This window comes from Anas platyrhynchos, chromosome 10, assembly GCF_047663525.1.
Source record: "Anas platyrhynchos isolate ZD024472 breed Pekin duck chromosome 10, IASCAAS_PekinDuck_T2T, whole genome shotgun sequence".
In the NCBI taxonomy this organism is placed as follows: Eukaryota; Metazoa; Chordata; class Aves; order Anseriformes; family Anatidae; genus Anas; species Anas platyrhynchos.
The window spans coordinates 8759547-8776990 of NC_092596.1; the positions used below are offsets into that span (position 1 = coordinate 8759547).

At 58.7% G+C, this 17444-nt stretch overlaps 1 protein-coding gene and 1 long non-coding RNA gene across 3 annotated transcripts in view; one reads left to right on the top strand and one right to left on the bottom strand.

Annotated features, from left to right (window-relative positions):
* Positions 1 to 404: 404 nt before the first annotated feature.
* Positions 405 to 7124, bottom strand: LOC140003280 (uncharacterized). Its single transcript, XR_011811636.1, has 3 exons — positions 6455 to 7124; positions 2434 to 5660; positions 405 to 2017 (listed from the first exon to the last, which is right to left on the bottom strand). It is a non-coding gene; the product is annotated as an uncharacterized lncRNA (long non-coding RNA).
* A 153-nt stretch (positions 7125 to 7277) lies between these two features.
* Positions 7278 to 17444, top strand: part of MID2 (midline 2) — a 57349-nt gene continuing 47182 nt past the window's right edge. Inside the window, exon 1 of one of the 2 annotated variants that reach the window (XM_027465027.3) lies at positions 7278 to 7424. The gene's annotated coding sequence lies outside the window, so the exon portion shown is untranslated. Of the gene's footprint in view, positions 7425 to 15727; positions 15891 to 17444 lie in introns of those variants that run through there. The other variant, XM_027465028.3, reaches the window with a different exon arrangement.

Consider the following 17444-nt stretch of genomic DNA (forward strand, 5'->3'; position numbering starts at 1 on the left):
GTGGGGAGCATCACCTCGATCATCTCACGTACCTGGAAAACACAGAGCAAAGCTTTTGCGCCTTTTTAAAGGACACGTTGCAGAATTTCCCCGGAAAATACACTTGAAAATCCTAATTGTGAGCCTTGCGCTCCCCTGACCTACTCACCACCACATGGTAAACGCGCCAAATCATCTGGATCCCCAATAATTACAGCCTGGCGCTAAGAAGCGAGCACCAAACCCGTCATTATCTGCAGAAGTTATTGGACGAATATTAAAAAAACGCAAAACGCAACCAAAGGCAAGCGCACCGAACCCAGGGGGACGGCGGTGGTGGACGGGCTGCCCTCGGTCGGCCTCGCACGGGGGTGACTCAGGCGGCAGCGATGCTGCCGGAGCAGGCTGGGCGTGCGGGGAGCCCTGCGCCTCCAGCCGGGAGCAGGGAGGGACGGGGCTGGTTCCCAGCCCCACTGCTGCCACGGGGCAGGGAAGGGCTTGGCACCGCCCGATGCCACCCCAAGATAACAGGAGCATGGGGTAGGAGCCCAGGTGGAGCCGATCCCGGGGCAGGGAGCTGCAGGAAAGGGTTTGGGTGGTCCCTCTGCCCTGTCCCCGCTGTCCTCAGCACGGGGCTGAGGCTCAGACCCTCTGCAGCGGGGTCCTGCCTGCGGAGCTGAGCGAGCTCAAGGCACTGCAGCATCCGCAAGGGCCACATCCAGGTACAGGCTGCTGTGGGGAGCTGTTACACCGTGCGGCGAGGGAGCGTTTTCGCCAATAAGAAAATAAATTGAAAATAAAGATTTTTCTCCCTCCCTCTGTTCAGCCGCGTGCTTCCCGCACGGTAAATCTTGGCGGGCTGACGGGTATTAAGAAGCGCTCGTTCATTGACAAAGTGAAAAAAATATACCTGGAGCAGAAGGGCCCTGTAAAGGTCCTTGTAGAGCGTGATTTGTGGCTGTTTATTCTCAGCAGCGAAGCAGAATCCATTAAAATGGATGTGCCCGTTACGGAGCACGTAGCTTCTCCCAGCGAGGCGCAATTACGATAACGAGCTGCATGAGGGCGGGAGCAACTTTTCAGGTGGCGGGGCTCGTGAGCAGCAGAGCAGCTCCACAGCCCGCGAGGAACAACGGGGCCGCTTAGGGAAGGGTTCCTAAAAATCACGGGACTCTGGCAAGGGCCAGAGCGTGGTGCCAGCTGGAGAGTCGTGGCCCCAAAGAGCTGCACCCCGTTTAGCCTAGCAGGAGCCTCTCAGGAGAAGAAGGAGATAAACCACCCCAGCAGCAACGCTTCAGAGGTCTTCGGTGTGACGTTTTCACCTTTTATCTCCAGCCAAATGGAAAATATTTGGGTTTTGCCCTGTTGGCTGAAGGGACCATCAGCCCTTCCCTGGGCTCGGTTCTGCGTTGGGTCCTGCGGAGCTGGAAAAGATCCCGCAGGAGAGCGATCTGGCCGGCTTTCAACCCCCTGCTGACAGATCCCACACCATCCCTCGGTTAATTGTTTGAATAGTTAATCACCCTCGTAATGAGCAGTGTGCGCCGTGTTGCTCATCTGAATTTCTGGGTGAAACTTCCAGCTCCTGCCTCCTGCTAGACCTGTACTAGATTAAAGAATCTGTTCCCATCCCATTTCGGCTCCCCACGCAGGTTTTTGTGGGCTCTCAGCTCAGCTTCAGCTGGGATTTTGGAGCCTTGTGCCTGCTTTTGAGCCTCTCCGTGCAGTTACAGCTCTTGTCCAGGATGCTCTTTTGCTTTACCCTCACCGTGCCCGCAGCTCCTGTCTCTTCTTCAAGCTCCCATCTCTTCTTTTTCATCAGATCTTTTCTTTCAAGTGCCTGGAGAATGGGATGGCAGCGTTAAACACGAGGTGTGGGGTAGGGGCAAAGCATCCTAATCACAAACTCGGTTGTAGGAGCAATGGGTCCCCTGAGGTTTCCACAAAAGCACATCCTAACGAAGCTTCCTGAAATGTATGTGGAGCGTGTTGCTTGTCACATATGATCCAGAGGGTGAAGTATGCGCTCAAACAGTGCCTTAAAAAAAAAATACAGGCAGATGAAATCAGCTTTATAAGCACAGTGGTTATCATTAATTATTCCAGCTTGTTCATTACCTGTATCACCTATAAATGCAACAGCTCTAGAGTACCTGAGGAGTCTCTCGTACTGCAGGATGCGTGGAAAAGCAGCCACGGTGACTGGGGAACTCCCCAGATCCCCCAGAAGCGGGGTACGGCTCGCCCAGAGCTGCCACCTCACCATGGGGCTGTGCACGGGACTCGCTCCCATGCACAGCGTCACAGCCCTCCTCCTCCTCCTCCTCCTCCTCCTCCTCCTCCTCCTCCTCCAGGTATTCCTTCCCCATTAAGATTCAGCACCGCTTTAATTAAAAAGCCGGCACGCGGCCACCCAGTTCCCCAAGCACCCCGCACCAGTGCTCCCAGTCAGACCTGCTGGGTCAGGGCGTGCGTCGGACTGGGTGGTCCTGGGGGAGGCTGGATGGGGGCTGCCACCCCAGGAGAGCCGGGCAACACCTGGGGGATCCTCCTGCCAGGATCAGGCTTTCTGCTTGCGGCACCCCTGGGTGCGCAGAGGGGACCTCCACCTCGGCGCGCTCACCAGCTGCCATCCCTCTGGTGGTCTTCTCCCTGCTGGGAGAAGGTCAGCCCACCTCTAACAACGGTATCACCGTGCTCCCATAGCTCCTGGGGTGGGCAGCACCAGGGTAGCCCCGTGCAGACATGGCCCTGCCGAATCTCAGCCCTGGCTCCTTGGTTTTGGGGAAGGTGAGAGGTCTTTGAGGTCTGCTGTGTGCAGATGAGGGGGGAAACTTAGGTTTTTGAGCAGGCTGGGCTGAGGTTACTGGTTTTATTTTGATTATAAGCCTGACGTCGGTCTTGCTAAATGGATGTGCACTGTGTTTAATTCCTGGGTACGTTCTACCTGCTGATCCGTGAGGCTGAAACCAGTGGGAGATGCAAGTGAACCTGGAAGGGCTGCTCCCAGAGGGTGTAGGGTGAACTGGGAAGCGTGGGAATGTTTCCTGCAAGATTATAGGGTCAGGGTAGGTCTTGTGGGGCTGTGGTGGCTGCTGCGAGCCAGTTTCTCTTTTGGGAGGCGTAGCGATTACCCTGGAGCATCCTAAAAGACAGTTTCGTGTGCTGCAGGAACCGCACGGTGGAAGTTGAGGCTGTGCTTGGCGTGGAGCTGGGGAGCGCAGGTGCAGCACGTGCCCTTCCCTTCCCTTCCCTCGCTGCCTCTGCTGAGGCTTGTGCATGTCCCAGGGGGTCGACGCCAGGAACATCTCACGTGCCCTTGCTCTGGTTTTATTTCCTGCTGAATCCGTTGGCTTTGGCCCATGCGACATCTCCCTGGGCGCAAAGCTGGTGGTCTGCGGTGGGTGGATGGCACAGATTCGGCTCGGGCACCAACATTAACATCACATGTGGGGTGGATCTGCAGGTTCAGGGCAGAGGACTCATGTCCTTGGTGAGCACAGCCAGGAGGTTCACGAAGGACTGGCACGGAGGAGGTGAGGTTAAGCAGTGAAACCAGCTGTGGCTCAGGTGGCTCTGGCACCACGGAGAACCTCGCTCCAGGCGCTGTGTGGAGCCTGCTGGCTGGCTGCAGAGGGGCTCCCGGCCTGAGAACTGCTCATCTCCTGTTGTGGCTAATTACCAACCCTTAAATGCCCTGCAGCTGGCAGTCACTGGCATTTTTTCGCTGCCAGGATGCTGATGGAGAGCTCGTAGGACTCCTCCCTGCAGCTAGGAGCCCTTACAGCTGCTTTGCGCCACAGCAAGAGGGCTGTGCTCACCCAGCTCCCTCCTCCACCTCTTCGCTCGGTGTGAATGTTGGCTCAGGGCTTGGCTGACCACCGTTTTCAAAGACACGTTTCCAGTGCTGCAAGAATCACCTTGAAACAAAGCTTTCCACCCTACACGAAGTCCCCTCGTGCATGTGCATGGTGAGATGCTCTTTAACGACGTGCTCCTGGGCGTTTCCTTCCCTGGGACCCTTCGGCAGGGTTTCCATGCGATAATTCTCTTTGCTCTCCAAAAGGAGGGTTTCTCCAGCTGGGTTTTTCTTACGCCCCGGTGAAGTGTTGCACTCGAAATGGCTGCAGGGGTGAAAACCCAGCAGGGCAGGAGGCGAGGGAGCCCTGCAGGATTGGGGAGGGCAGCAGGGGGTGGTTGTGGTGACGTGCAAGCAGCAGGGGCCCTTTTGGGCACCCAGCTCCATATCTTGATGAGCCCCCATGTAGGTTCCACAAGCCATTTTCTAGGCTTAGAAACCAACTGCAAGGGGGAAAAAAACCCTGCCAAATCGCCACGTGAAGCCATTCTGTGCTCTGGGTGGGTAAGGAGCTGATGGCACAGGAGCAGCAGAGGCTCCTCCTGGAGCTGGGGGGTGGCAGTCGCCCTTGTGCCAGCCAGCACTGGGGTGGCTGCTGGGTTTGATGGTCATACTGGGAGCTCCTGGAAGCTAGAGTGGGGAAAACAGCCGAACCCATTCAGCCAGCTGAGTAGTTTCACCCTGGAGGCACTGTGGGGGAAGCGAAGGCGTGGTGAAACAAGAAATACAGACTGGGGAACTCGTGAACTCGCGCTTTGTTTTGGTGTGTGTGGGGGGGTCCCAGCTGCTGCAGTCCCCCTGGGGCCTTTAAAAACCTATTCCACCAGGAGGTGTTGCTTCAGGTTCCTCGGCAAGCACAGAGGGCAGCACGTGGGCTCTGCTGGCCACCCTGGCTGGGCTGCGTTGTGCAACGCACCCGCCCCGTCTGGGAATGGCGAAGGACTGGGGCTTCTTGCTGCAAGGGGAGGGTCCTGAGACACCCAGGAGCTTCAGAAACGAGGAGCAGCGCTTGCAGGTGTTGTTGCAGGGTTTCCAGCTCCAGCTGCACGTCTCCTCCCGTGCTGGCTCCCAGCGGACGGGTGTCTGACGTGCCTTGTCCCATCCTTTGGGGAGCGAGGGAGGGTGGCTGAATCGGGGGAGGAGGAGAAGGAAGCAGACCTGGGGACGAGTCCAGCCCTCTTGCTGGGAGAACAGCCTGGGGTCTCCCCTGCAACACCTCACCTTCCTCCTGCAGAGCCCTTCCTGGACAGGAGAGAGGAGGACTCTCCGCAGAGCTCCATGGGGCGGTGTGAGGACACAAACGCACCCCTCAAAAATTGGAGATGCTCAGAAGATGGCTTAAAACCCAGTGAGACGTTCCTTGCCTATCAAACCATGACTCCAAACTCTCTCCAGGTGAGAGCTTCCCCTCCTGGGCTCGCAGGAGAGGCAGAAGGATGGGGCTGCTCACCGGTTCGCCGTGCTCTCCAGCAGCGTTTCGCGTGCTGCGGGGACAGCTCAGCCCTGCTGCGGGTGCTTCTGCAGGAGGATGCTGAACAATGAAGCCTTAAAGAAGCACCCAACACCGTCACCAGTTCCTGAAGAGGCGTTGGGCAAGTGGATGTGGAGCCAGAAGAGCCTGTTCTGGGGCAAGCCGGTGAGGCCTGCGGTTTGCTCAGCATGGGAGAGAGCAGAAATTTGGATGAGGCTGTGAAATTCCAACGTTCAACATGAGGTGGTGCAAAGCATCCACTTCCCGTCCCCGAACCGGAGCCACAGCTCCCTGTGCAGTAGCAAGGAGGAGGAACCGAACGTCTCTGGATAAAGGAGGTGCTAGGGAAACCTAGAAAAAAATGAAGTCATCAAAATATAAAAAGAAAACGAGAAGAGATTAATCCAGGGGAATTCATCTATCCCTGCTCATCTCTACAGCCGCCTGCTTTTTGGAAGAGGGATTCTGAAGTTAAAATGATTATTTTTTTTTCCCCCCATGCTTTCCACTGTGAGAATAGATTTTAGGAGGAGAGTTCTGCTTTATAACTGTTAGTTATGCACTAGGCTCCCCGGGCATGCGACACAATTTAAGCACCTTCATTCCCCCTTTGTGATACATGGATGCTAACGCCTTGGGCAGTGCAGTCGTGATTCCCTTGGTCCCAGCAGCACGCAGGGTGCAAAAACCAAGCCAGCCCCTGATCGAAACGCATGGGTCCTCCTGGAAAGGGTGTTGAGTGCTCCTTCACCTCTCCAAAACACCTCTGTGGGCGGATGGAGATGCTCTCCCCACCCCTAATGAACATGACTCACTCTGGAGTGGTTAGCGCATTAACATAAAGAGCTCTACCCTCCCGCTGCCCTGCTTGCTCAATTAAAGTGTCATTTGAACCCCGTCCCTCCTGTGTTTTGAACACACGCACATGCCCAACAAGGCTGCGGTGGCGGCTGTTTGCCCAAGGTCACCTCTGACACCTCCAGCTTTCATCCAGGGGCCCGGCTGATCCCAGCGCGCATGGAGCTGGGAGCAGCGCCCTCGTCTCCTGGTGAGCTCTTAGGAAAACCGATCGGGGGCTTAAATAAATAAAAGGAGAAATAAATACTCCCGCTGCTGAGCTGTGGGCTGGCGGGGCCCACTGATACCTGCAGAGCAGCAGTGGAGCTTTCCTGTGGTCTCCAGCCATCTGCTGGTTGCTCGTGGCCTCATTTCTCCCGCAGCCTGATGTGCCTGTTCGGGGGTTGCACATCTGTGCCGTTGCCTTTTGCCGCTTCGGTGCGGGCACAGCTTAAATCTGGCCCTGGCTACCTGCTGGTGGCCCTCAGCTCAGGAAAGGGGGGTTTCATTTCTCCCCATCCCAGCAAAGGAGGGTCGGGCTGCGAGCCTGGCAGTGACCTCCCCGGGAATGCCCCAGCAGGTGGGTGCTGCGTGCTGAGGGCTGGCTGCATGGGCCCAGCCCGTGCGTGTGCCAGCAAAGGGTGGAGAATGGAGGATTCACGGCTAAATATGCGGCGAAATGGCTCTGACGCCCAAAGCTCCCTCCTAGCCCACTTGCAGGAGCACCAGGCTGCCTTTTCCCTCCGATTTATTTTAAAGAGGTGCTCTGGGCAGCCTTTGAACGCAGCCAACCCGTGCGGCACATCCCTGGGAACGCATCGCATCGCCGCGTCCCCCCTCCCTCCCTGCCCTTTGCACCCACACCCGCACCCCTCCCGCAGCAGCGCAGCCCCCCAGGAGCCCCCTGCAGCCCCCCAAGCCCCCCAGGAACCCCCCAAGCCCCTCCTGGAGCCCCCCAGCCCCCCGTCCAGCCCCTCCCCAACCCCCGCAGCCCCATCCCTGCGCGCAACAGAGCGCAGAGCGGGGTCCCCCCAGGGGTCCCCCCAGGGCTCCCAGCTGCCGGTAACGGGAGGAGGGGGCTCGGTGCCACCCGGAGCCGCCTCACCTGCGGCGGGGCGGGGAGGGGCAGCGGCGGCGGCCGGGGGAGGGCTCGGGAGCTCGGCGCCGCCTCCCCGCGCTCCGCTGCCGCCCGCCCGCCGCCGTCTCCCCCGCGCCGCCGCCGCCGCCGCCGCCTCCAAGATGCCCGGGCAGCGGCGGGGAGGCTGCCGCAGCCCGCTGGTAAGGCACAGCGGCACCGGGAGGGGGGCACCGGGGACGTGGGGGGGCTTGGCACACCGGGAGAGGGGTGCCGGGCTTTTGGGGAGGGGGCCCCGAGGTTCTGGGGGGGGCCCCCGGTGGCGGCTTCTCCTCCGTTCCGCGCCCCCCCGGGGCGGCTCCGTGCGCCCATCCCGGCGCTTTTCGGTTCCGTGTGTGTGTGGGGGGGTCGCTCTGGGTCCTACCACCCCCTCTCCCCCCCCACCCGGGCTTTTTTCCTTTCCTTTTCTCCGAGCCCGGGGGGGTTCCCGTGAAGTCCCCGGCAGCAGCCCGCTGCCTCTCGCCCCGCCGGGGCTCTGGAGAGGAGGGGGGGGGGGGAGAAAGTTGCAGTGGAAGTTACACGAGCTCGAGAGGCGGGGGGGTGCGTGGGCTCCGTCCCGAGTGGGGTCCCCCCCGGGGGTCGCCGAGGCTTCGGGGGTTTCCGCAGGGAGGGGAGCGTTGGGCTTTTTTATCCCCTTCTCCGCGGTGAATAGGGGGTGGGGGGAAACTGGCTGCAAAATTGGGGTGGAAAAAAATGTTTTCCTGGCAAACCGGCTGGGAAAAGGGGAAGGGGCGAGGAGGAGGAGGAGGAGGAGGGAGAAGGAAACGGCAGCGGCAGGAGCGGCTGCGGGGCTCCGGGCAGGTGGTGCCGGTGTCGCTCCGGAGCCCTGGGTGTTGCCGGCGCTCTCCGTGCGCTCCGAGCCGGGGCTGTGCCCTGCGGAGCCTCCTGCGGCAGCGGGGGGAAAGCAGCGCACGCACAGCGCGGCCGGAAAGTTGCGCTGCCTGTTTTGTAAACGTCGCTTTAAAAAAATAATAATAAAAAAAAGAAATTAGGCGTGCGATGGATTCCCTCCCTGGAAGGACGTGCTTGGGTGCGCTGCTGGCACGGGTACAGCTTGGGTGCCAGCAGCTTGCGTGGCGTTAGGCACACGTGTGGGGGTAGCCTGGGTTTGCAGGCAGGGTGGGAGCATCCTTGGGACCGCTGGAGATGTGTTAATGCCTCCTGGTTAATTTTAACGCAGGGTTGCCCTCCGTTTTGGGGAGGGAGAGGCGGGTTTCGAAGCCAGCGCTTGGGGTTTTATCCCGAATTTTGGAGTTGGATTCAGAGCGGCTCGCTGTGCAGCCAGAGGTTGGGGCTGCTGGATAGTTTGGAGAGAAGCATTTTGGGGGTTGTGGGGTTTTATTTTTTTGGAGCCTGTTACATCTCGAGTCGGCTCCCGTTGGTGAGATGTGCTGGGAAAAGGGGGAGGCTGAAGCGGGGACGCCGTAACCGGGACTTTGCGGGGTACCCACGGCCATTCCCCTCTGTGAGGCTGACGAGTGGTGTGGCTGTTCCCTGGGAGGGGGTTACCGCTCCCAGTAGCGTACCCACTGTCACTCACCTCCAGTTTAGGCTGGTGGCCCCCTTCTGGGGGCATTTCAGGAGGGTTTGTGGGTGCTTGGGCAGCAGGATTTGGGTGCCCCAGGGTCGGCACGGAGCTCGGCTTGCTCCCCGGCCCTTTACAGCATCCTCCTTGGCAGGAGCGAGCAGGCTGAGGATCTGGCCTCCTCCCCGCAGCTCCAGCAGGGCTTGAACCTGTGCTCGCCGGGTGCCCGGATCACGTTGGCTGCTTCTGGATTTTCTTCCCCCAGAAAACAAGCGCGTGCTGCTGCTTAATGAGAGCCTGCCTTCACCCTCGTCTTTTTTTTTTTTTTTTTGCCAATGAGCCTCTCTGATTAACGAGAGGACGCGGCGGGGAGGCCCGACGAGCAGCCTCCCTCTGCTACTGCCTCCAGCCCGGGCTGCCCAAAATGCCACGGCCCAGAGGTCAGCGGCGGGGACAAAGCCGTGCCTGTGCGCGGCCGAAAGCTGCCCCGTGCCCTGCGAGGGCGGTGAGGCTCTGGCACGGGGGGGGAGCATCTCGCCCTCAGATCCCACGCTGCCTTCCTGGTTTCTTGTGGTGTTTTTTTTTTTTTTTTTTACGTGCAGCTGCTTGCAAACATCGCGGTAACTCTTGCCACAGTGGGACGTGCCTCCTGGCCGGGATGGTGCCGGCACCGTTTTTGCGTCCTCGAAGGGGAGCTGGGGGCTGGTAGCAGGGGGACCCCAGCAGCTCCCTCGGCTCTTGTGGGCTCTGGCAGCTCCCCGCCGCTGCTGGGCAGCAGCATAAGAGCCTTTTGTGCCGCTGGATACGCTGCCCTTTCTCAGGAAATCGCCTATTGTGCAGGCTGGAGGCTCTGTCTGTCTGTCTGTCCCTCCCCGAGCAAGCAAACCCAGGGAGCCCAAAGGGCAAGGGACATCCCCCCGCCACCCCTTTCCCCCATTCCCCTCTCGCCTTTGAGTCCTCCTCATATCTGAGTCCCCTTCTGGGCAGGGATGCTCGTGGGGACCTCTGCTCACTGCAGCCTCATGGGTGCCCAGGGTGCGCGGAGTCCGTGTCCCCTGGTGTCCCCTGGTGTCCCAGCACCGGCTGCAGGGGACGTGGCGCAGGTGCCATCGCTGCCCTCCCGGCACGTGCAGCTTGGAAAAAGCCTGGCGTGCTCCGCAGATCCAGGGCTGCCTCCCTCGGACCCTCCAGGCCTGTTTTGGGGCTGCGTGGATGCGGGCGAGTCTCTTACACTGAAGTGGAAACGGCGTGCGGGGTCCGGAGGGTGGTTCCCGATGGAAGCCGTGTTTATTGTTGAAAACTGCGCCGGCTGGGATGCGGCCAAGCAGAGGAGCGTGCTCGGAGCCAGCTGCAAAGCAACCTGTCCTGGTGCGTGGACGTCTGCTCTTCCCCAGGCACGTCTCAGCAAATGCTGCCGCTGCTCTGGTTTTAGTTTTTTGTTTGCTTGCTTGCTTTGTGGTTTCTTTTTTATTTCTACATTTATTTAAATTTTGCTTTTGTTTACAGCTGTTGCAGTGTTGGGTGCTGCAAGCTCTCAGCTCTCAAAACTCTTTTTTTTTTTTTTCTTTCTTTTTTTTTTTTTTGTCTGTCTCCCTGGGCCCTCTGCTTGAGAGGAAAAGATAAAACCTAGCGGGCTGTGAAAAGCCAGGATGAGAAATAATCGGAAGCCTGCCACGTTGGTGCGAAGCAAGGCGAATCCAGAGGATGCTGTCTGCAGGCCTCGTAAGAAAGCACCCAGCAGGGTTGTTTGCCAGCGCCGCGCACGAGCAGCTCGCCGTGCACCAGGAGCAGCGAGGCTTTGCCGGCTTCCCGCGACGTGGGTTGGGTATTGTGAAATGAAAGGGTCCCTGTGCCTCTGCAGAACATCATTACTATTATTTATTACTGGAATTTGCGTCTAACCGGGAAATTAATTGCTAGGTCTGTTTGTTTGTGTCTCATTTTGCAGGCACGGGAGCTAGCCCGCTCTGGGGTAATGGCCTAGAAATTAAATTTCATTTTAATATGCAAACCCAATTTTGAGTTGATCGACCAAAGGGGGGAAAATTAACTTCAGACAGCAGGCAGAGATCTTCATGAAGCCGAGCTGGAGCGCAGCGTCGTAAATGTGAGCTGGCCCAAGGTCTGTGTGGGAGCAGAGAGGATGGATGCGTGCACACATCCCTGCGTGTGCGCAGGGTGCAGCTGGGCAGCACCCTTAGCGGTGTGTCAGAGGTGATGAGGAATAAACAAGCTTTTGGTTTTCCAAAAGGCCACGAAGCCACACGGTTAAGGGACGGCACGGATCCCACCCAGCTCCCAGACTCCGCTGGCACGGCCACGAGCTTCAGCGGTGCAGGAGTGGGAGCCAAAACCAATTGCGTTTGTTTAGCAAACTCACCCCGACGTCTCCTGGCTCGCGCTTTGCATCACGGTACGGCCGCGGCGTGCTGGGACCTGGCCTCGGCTCTCCCCGCCGATGCCTCTGCCTGCCTGCCCTGTTCCCGTTCCCCCTCCCAGGAACGTGCTCCGATCTGTGCTTGGAGGCTTTCCCTGGCTGCGGGCGGCTCCGATGCTCGCTGCACGGCGCCAGGAGCCTGTAGGCAGGAGGAACGGGCTGGGCCGTGTCTTGCAGGAGGGTGCTGAGCATCTCGGGGGCTTCTCGGGGCTGAGCATCCTCTTCCTCCGTGGTGGGCAGGTTGGCGATGCCCTCCAAGGTCTCCGCTGGCCCCATGAGCACACCTGAGCTTTCCCAGAGCCCCTGCCTCACCTTTCGAGCTTGCTTTCCTCCTGGGAAATCCGTTTCTTGATTAGCGTGGGCTATTCCTGCGCCTCCTGCCATCTCTCCGGGCATCGAGGAGAGCTGTGTGTGAAGTCTGCAAGGAGGCACCAAGTCCCCGAGTGTTTGCACGGGGAGCACAAAGTGCAAAGGATGCTGCAGCTTCTGCTGCTGGTAGCCCCGGCGCATGCCCCAGCTCCGTGTCTGGGATTTCCGTGTGCCAGCTGTGAAAAACCGCCTGTAATGTGAAACTGGAGGTAATTAGCGAGGAAAATAAGTTGCGCTGCTCTTTGACTTCATTACATGTTGGAGAAAGGGATCCCAGCTTCTGGTTGTCATCGGAGGTTGCTTTTTCGGGTGCTGGCTGCTGTGCCTTTTTGGCCCCGTGCCTCCGCGTGTGACACGTTTGCATTTTTCTGGCATGAAGTATGTAGTCTTTTTTTTTTTTTCTTTTTTTTTTTTCCTCCCATCCCTTTTATCTGATTGCTGAAGTCATTAGGCAGAGAATTGCATCTACAGAGAGCTGAAAGGGACGGCGGCGGGGACGTGCCAAGCCAACCCCAGCTGCCGTGGGGACGCGTGGAGGTGACGGGTGGGGTGCAGCCTGTGATGGGCTGGGGGCAGGCGGTCAGAGAGCTTTGCTGGGCCTTTCGCCGAAATCATCGTGCCCGTGCACCCCGCGGGCATCTGGAAATCTGGCTCGTGCACAGAGCGCTGCCACGGGGTAGGTGTAGCAGAAGGCTCCAAGGAGCTGTCAGGGTTTGAAAACAAGCCTCGATTTGCCCATCTCCGAAAAGATGGGGTGGGGACCGAGCGTCGTCCTCCCCACCAGAGTCTGGGAAGGACTGAAGCGACCTTCATCCGTCTGCATCCACCGTCTTCTGCTGGGGGCAGCCCCAAATGCTCGGGCTTCTGCGTCCCGTGTGAGCCAGCCCTTGGGTTCAGTTGCACCAGCCTGGGTGCCTCTTCCTGCCCACGGTGGGGTGGGAGGGTGTGAAAGCCCAAAATATCTCCTACCTGCATTGTTTCTGCATGGGGGATTACTGCTAATTATTCCCCATTGTCTGCAGTTCCTGCAGGAAGCCTTGTTTATCTTACCCGCTTAGCCAGGAATGCAACCCCAAGGAGCCCACGAGGATATATTTAAACTCGCACAACCCAGCACAATAGCCTTTGAATTTCCCGACTCCGTGGCATCCGTCGTGAGCGCGGCCTCGTTGCATCCGGGCGTCGCGTTTGGTGGTTTTTGGGGTTTGGATGCTGGACCGAGCAGCCCGGCCCCGGCCGGGGTTGGAGCGTGCAGCCGGTAATTAGCGGCGCACGAGGCCGTGGGGCGGGATGGCTGCAGGAGGCTTCGAGCAGTGGCTCTGGGAGCGTGTGCTGGGCACAAAATGGAGCTGAAGCGATGCTGCTTGGGGCTCACACGTCCCCAGGCATGTGTTGGGGGTCCTTGGGGATGCGCCACGGCCCTCAGCAGGCTGTGAGGGTGCTGGAAACCTCGATGCTGGCACTGCGCCTTGGTTGGGGTGGGCAAAAGCGCTTCTATGGGGGCTTCTTGTGAGCAGGACGGCCCCAATTCCCTTTCGTGGAATGGTGTTTGAGAGCTGCTGGCTCCTGTTGAGCTAAAGCGGAGCAAATTGGACAGCACGAAGGCAGGGAACTGGGAGGAGAAGCTCCGTCGGGCAGAGCGCAGGACAGCTCGAGGGGGCTGCGCGTGCCTGCTCTGTGGCTGGCACTGCTCCAAAGCAAAGTGGGGAAAATGCCCGCTGCGACGGAATAACCGACCTGATAAATGCTCCTCGAAATGCGATCTGTCTTAATTACGCCTCAGCGTTAAGGTTCCTCCGGTAGCAGCCTCGATGTTTGCAGGGCACGAGGGTCCCCGGGGAGCTCCGGTGTGGGCTGGCTCCTCGCCACGCGCTCTTTGCTTGGAGCAGATGCGTTGCGTGGTGGCAAACATCGCCTTCCTTCTTCAGAGCCTGCTCTTCTGGGCCACCCAGGAGCCCCAAGGCTCTGCTGAGCTCCTCTGCCTTGCTTCTGGTCTACTGGGGGCTTTCACAGCACCGCGTCGGCCGGGTGTGTGCCTGCAGCAGCTCTTTGCAGGGCTGGATGTGCCCTCTGCACCCTGGATGTCTCCATGCAGTGTCCATCCTGGGGATAAAAACCATAAAAACCATGGCTTGCTCTTTTTTTTTTTTTTTTTTATATAAACCACGGCATTTGCAGCCGTGCCCTCCCCTTGTCCTTGTGGAGCCAGAGCCCTCTGGCTGCCTGCGGGGACGTGGCTGGGCTGGAGCTGCATTGCAGGCTGCCTGGTGAAGAGGGAAGGGATGCAGCAGCGCTGGAGGGGGACACCAGCTCACCCCGAGCTGGGCGCTGCAGCGAGGAGCTGGCCCTGCATCCCCCGGGGCTGGAAGAACCGGGGCTGGCTGCCGTGAAACTCCTCGGATGGGCGTCCACGCGGGTGTACTTCTCGCAGCCAGGGTACTGTGTTTCCACCAGGGTGAGCTTTAATTAAAACGATGAGTGAGCAAGCGGGGTTTAGCTTCCAGAGCGGCTGGAAGCGCTGGGCTGTGAAGGGGAATGGCATCGGGTGAGGGCTGGGAGGAGAGCAAACAGCTTCGGGATGGGTGATGGACGGAGGGAACGTGGTGAGATCTCGGGCAGGGGGGCCTGGGGCAGGGGAGAGATGCCCTGCGCCAGCCAGGCTGTGGGGGAACCATCACCTGTGTGTCTGCTGGGGCTGGGAAGCAAACTGCAAAAAGCCCAGCCTGGCCCTGCATGCTGCAAACTCCAAGCCCCAGTTTTTTTGGGAGCCAGGGGTGCTGTGCGTGCCTGGGGGCTGTCACCTAGGGGCAGGGCTGGTGGCAGGGCACGGTGCCTCGCACGCACCTCTTAGCCGGGCAGGGTTTGTAGGAGATGGGTAAAATCCTCCCTGTGCGCAGAAGGGTGCAAGCAGAGGAGAAAGGGATAAGCAGGGATGAGCTCTGGGGTTTGCTGCTCCGAGGTCCCAAAGGTGACCAAGGTCTCTGCCCTTTGCGCCGTGGGGTTGCCCATGGCGAGCCCTCCCCGTGTCCCCTGTCCCAGCAGGAGGATGGCTTCTGCGCTCCCCTCCGGCTGGCTGCAGGTGGAGCGAGCTCGCCCCATCACCGTGGGGCCGATTGATGTGTGCACAGCTGCAGAAACGTCGCTGGGTGTGTAAAATAATGGGAAACACCGAGGATGAGGTAACAGGAAGGATGGCGGGGTGTGCTGTGGGGAGGACGGGGGGGAGCCTGGTGCAGGGAGGGCTTCTTCGTGCCTGGGGGAGCCACAGAAATCCTTGGAGGTGAGCGGTGTGGAGGCTCGTGGAGCTGCCTGATGAACGGAGGCGTGTTATGGGGTAGGAAAGAGGGGAAAAGAGGGAAAACCCCAAAGGGAGCAGCCTGGGGAGGATGGGAGCGATGCACAGCGGGACGTGCCCGACCCGTGATGCTAACGGGGCTGGGCCTTCATCTCTGCCACCAAGTCTAATGTGGAGTTGCAAATTGGGAAAGCCCCCGTTTTTAGGATGGGGGTGCAAAGGAAAACAACCCCGAGGAGTGGGGGAGGCAGCTGAAGGCGACAGAGCTTGTCCCAGCCCCGGCCTCAGCGGGGAGAAGCTCGGGAGGAGGAAGATGCTGGGAGCGGATCCGTTTCATCAGCCGGGATGACGGAGGCAGAGATGGAGACAAAACTCCCCAGGGGGATGAAAGCAGCGTGCAAGCGGAGAAATTAAAGAGCAACAAATCACCGGCACCCGGTGGGCTGCAGCCAGCTCGCTGGGAGGAACTCGACAATGAAGCGGCTGAACTGCCAGCAGAAAGTAAGCTCTGGTTAGAAGCAAGTGCTGCTCGGGAGCGCAGCCTCTTCTGCTCCGTCTTTAATTTCGGGAGGCACAAGGACAACTGTGGGAATTACAGCCCAGTGAGCTTTATCCCAGCACCGAGTAAATTGGCTGAGAAAATAATTAAAGCTCATGTGGAAATGCCTGTGCTTCGGCATGACGGATTAAGGACAACAAAGCGTGACTTTTACACAGGAAATTCGGTTGTTTTTTCCTTTCCTTTTTTTTTTTTTATTTTTTTCTCCCTTCCTTCAGCATTGCAATAAAGCGGTTGGGAGACGAACCGAGAGCTATTGAGGAAGCAGCTGAGGCAGGAGCCGTGGGAGGAAGGGCCGGATCCTGCCCGGTGCTGGCAGATGGGCTGCGAGGAGGACCCGGCGGCGAGGTGCGCGCCGCTTGAGCTGCAAATTTCGTGGCGAACGAAATTTCCCAAGGCTGCAAGCCAAGCACGTAAAAATTAGGTAACGCTAGGTGCAAATTGCCTGGATGAGCCTGATTGCCTCCCCCTCTCCTCTCTCTCTCTCTCTGCTTTGAGTATCTTCGTTAGGAAGCTGTCACTAATTACACGGTGATTGGCTGTTGTTACTGGCAGGAGTCCTGGTTCTCCGGGGGCAGAGCTGTCCCAGGGCAAATTTTGGGGAGCGCATGGGAAAGGCTGAGCGAAGGGGCTCCCCCTGCCCCCCGTCTGCATCCACCGCCCCCCAAATTGGATGCGGCCCCGGGGCTGGACAGGGATTTTTATCCTTCCTGAGGCTGAACCGTGGTCCAATTCCCAGCTCGTTTTCCCGAGGACAACAAAAAGCGCAAAGACAACTGCTGCCCAGATTTTATATCCTGCTGTCACGGAGCCAATTAAGGAAAGGGTTGCCATATTTTTTATTTATTTATTTATTTATTTTTTTGCAGAAGGGTGGAACAGCGGAGCGGATTTTTTTAAGGCTTGCTCTTGGAAGCAGCTGAGCAATCCTGGCTGAAGTTTTCCTTGGGGGGGGGGGAGAAGGAAAAAAATAATGCTTGGTATGGAAAATACCAGCCTGAGGAGCCTGTGCTTCCCCAGACTGTGAGCACTGGAAAGCAGGTCTGGAGAGGAAGGGCGGTTTGGTTTTGGTACCCATAGCCCAGGGACAGCACGGCGTGGATGTGCGAGAGCTGTCTTACACCGGGGATCAAGGGAAAAGCATGGGCAGAAGGAGCAGAGGGGACTCAGGGCTGTCCAAACACGGTCGGAGGAACACATCCTTGTGTTGCTAACAGAGCACCTGTGAGCTTCACGTGGGACTTGGGCTCGACCCCGAGGCTGTAAATGTGATGCCTCGTGAGAGGCGATGGGGGCACCTCTGCGTCAGGCGCTCCTGGATGCCGTTTGCTGATACCCCGCGTGTCCGCAGGGCTCGTGGCACCGGGACACGGGTTTGAGGGGCTGCCACGGGCTGGGACGGGCACGTGGGGACGTGTGACACGGTGACGTGAGCCGGCAGGACACTGCCAGCCCAGCCTTGTCACCCCATGGGAGAAACGCGTGGTGCCCGCCTTGTCCTCAGGGGCCGGCTGACCCTCGGGCACGCATGACGTGGGGCTGTTTGTAAACCGTGTTGACTTCCACGGGTCTTTAACATTTATTTCGGGAGTTAATTACTGTAAACAAAGCAGCTTTAAATCTAATCAGCTATTCCTTGTGCCACGTTGGTCCCGGACATCAAAGTGAACATCAAAGTGAGAGGCATGAAAGGCTCCGAAGGCAGCGCCGCCCGGCTCGCCCAGGTGCATCTCCCCAAGAGCTCCCCGCTCTGTGTCACACAGCCCTGGTTGTGGGGCTCCTTCCACTTATCGCAGATCTGAAGAATGTCGTCCTGTTGAGGAAAACAAGATTACCATAAGAATAGCCACCAGGAACAAAGCAAAGAGCTGTTTCAACTCGTTTTTGTTTGTTTGGATGGATTTTTGGGAGCTCATCGGTGAGGATGCTGTGCTCAGCCTGGAGTGTCCCAGCAAAACAAGGGACAAACCCCGACTCC